This window comes from Petaurus breviceps, unplaced genomic scaffold (assembly GCF_028583685.1).
Source record: "Petaurus breviceps papuanus isolate PSGF00001 unplaced genomic scaffold, PetGlider_PUasm1.0 108, whole genome shotgun sequence".
NCBI classification, from domain to species: domain Eukaryota; kingdom Metazoa; phylum Chordata; class Mammalia; order Diprotodontia; family Petauridae; genus Petaurus; species Petaurus breviceps.
This window is the reverse complement of record NW_027185593.1, coordinates 4,058,119-4,060,765: the sequence shown is the minus strand read 5'-3', so window position 1 is coordinate 4,060,765 and position 2,647 is coordinate 4,058,119.

Here is a 2,647-nt window from a genome sequence, read left to right as displayed (position 1 = left end):
GGTTGAACAATTCACTTTAGTGAGAGCTAAGTGGAACAATCTCGGGATGGAGACAGGAAAGAGGTGCACCTGAGACAGGTGCAGGAGTCACATAGAACAGGAAAACGGGGTCAGGCAGGATGAGAATAACCTGGAGAAAGAACAGGAAACAGGATCCCCAGGGCTTAGTGTTAGGAACAGGTAATTCCTCACCTGAAGTCCTAATGCCCCTGGTCAGAGTTGCTAAGCTAAGATGATCCAGGCCTCCGAAGTGAGCAAAGCTCACAGGTTTCATTTTTCACTGGACCCCATCTGCCAGTGGATATGGCCTAAGATACCCCCAAGATAAGAGGGCCAAAGGGGAGCAGATTGCACATCTAGCAGTTGGTCCCTGTAGGCCAAGAAAAACCACCCAGAACTAAGGAAAACTTTCTGTTTTTGACATCTTAAGAGACCTGGGTTAAAGGTCTGCCACATGCTGAGTATGTGACCTTGGCGAATCTCTTTTTCTTCTATGAGTCTCAGTTTCTCCACTGGGCAAAATAGTCATCAGCACCTCCCTCCCCCCTTCACATTCAATAACTGCTTATCAGCTCTTATCACCCTAACCAGGGGTGGGGAACCTGTAGCCTCAAGACCACATGTGGCCTTCTAGGTTCTCAAGTGTGGTCCTTAGACTGGATCCAAACATCACAGAACAATTCCCTTTAATAAAAGGATTTATTCTGTAAAACTTGGACTTGGTCAAAAGGCCGCACTTGAGGACATAGAAGGCCATATGTGGCCTCCAGGCCAAAGGTTCCTACCCCTGTACCAAACTCTTCTCTAAGACCTGTTTCATTTCTACCTTTTTTGATAATGGATAGAGTCAATGTTAGAACTAGTAAGGTTTAGGGTCAAGACCTGACTTTGTCACATACTGGCTGTATGACCCTGGAAAAATCACTTAGCTTCTCTATGCTGTAGGCATCTCTCTAACACAGGGAGGGGTTCTTAATCTTTTCTGCATCATGAACCCTTTCTCAGAGTAACTTTTTTTTTTTAATCAAAGGAAATGTTAAATTTTGTTTAGTGGTTAGTGAAAATAAAGGTATATTTTTCCCCATATACATGCACAGACCACCCCCACTCTCATCCCCAATTCTACCCATGGATCTAGGGTTAAGAATTCCTTCTTTAAGCCTCTGAAGTTACAGAGCAGTTATTGACTTGCATTTGTCAAAGGTAATTTCCTCATCAGGAAGGTCTAAAAACAAACAAAAATCAATTATCTTTTGGTTTTACATCACCTTCATTTTCATATCTCTCCCTTCCCTCTCCTTTCTCTAGGGAGTTCCTCTTTTTTTTTAGCAATAAATAAATAAATAAATAAATAAAAAGGAAGTAAACCAATTCAGCAAAAATAACCAAGAAACCAATTGAGTTGAAAGTATATGCCACATTTTGCTTTGGCAAATGGGGGGTGGGGGTGGGAAAGGGAAAGGTGCATTCTCTTTTTTCTTCTTTGGGACCAAGCTTGACCATTATAATTACACAGCATCACAAAATCCACTTTCCTTTCCTTTTTTTTCTTTCCATTTATGTTGCTGTAGTCATTGTTTATCTAATTTTCTTGGTTCTACTGACATCACTCTGCATCATTAGATAAGGCTTCCCACGCTTTCCCCCAGTTCTTCATTTCTTAAGACAAAGCAATATTCCTCTGCATTCACATACCGCAGTTTGCTTAACCATTATCCAATGACTGCCAATGGCCAAGCCTTGCTCTGTCTTTGTCCCCTTCCTCCCAGCAGCTGAGGATGGGACAGTGGTTAGAATCATAGAATATTAGTACCAGCCCATACCTTGTGCAACATTCCCAATGCCATCATCTGACCCTAACTTGACGCTTGTTTGACAATGAACAAAATACCTCCAGAGACATGCCATTCCATTTCTGGACAGTGTTACAGTGAAGGAAAACAAAGATTTTGGTTACGGGTGGAAAGTACAGCAAAGGTTATCAGTCTTTTTGGGTCTTCTTCAACAAGTCAATGCCTGGGTAATTTGCATGGACTATGAAGGGCGTAGTTTGAGAAGTCTCATTCACCTCCTTTGTACTTGTGTTAAGGGAGTGCCTGGAAATGCTTTATCCAGATCAGGGGTTAATAATGAGAATAAAAATCTGCACCTGTTGGGGATACTTGTGCCTGCCCTGCAGCAGAGCGTTCCCAGCTTGCATTGGTCTGCTCAGTCACAGTTGGACATTCAGTACTTTGACACCAACATAGTGATGTCATTTTGGTCCTCTCTGAGAATGAAGGACATCCACCACCATCACCATCACCAGAATTAAAATAAATTTTCTAGCCAGAATTCAAATGTGTAACTAAGGAAGACCAAAAGACTGGGGAGGAAACTGAGTTCAAAAACTAGACTTAACATATCTAAGGGTGCTTTTGGTTAGTTGAAGCAGATGGGTTGGTACAGTGGTTAAAGAGCACTGAACCTGGAGTCAGAAGACCTGAATTAAATCAAGTCCTGCCTCAGACACTAGCTGTGTGGCCTTGGGCAAATCACAACCTCTGTTTGCCTCAATTTCCTCAACTGCAAAATAGGGATAATAACAACATCTACTTTGCAAGGCTGTTGTGAGAATAAAATGAGATAATATTTGTAAAGCTCTTAG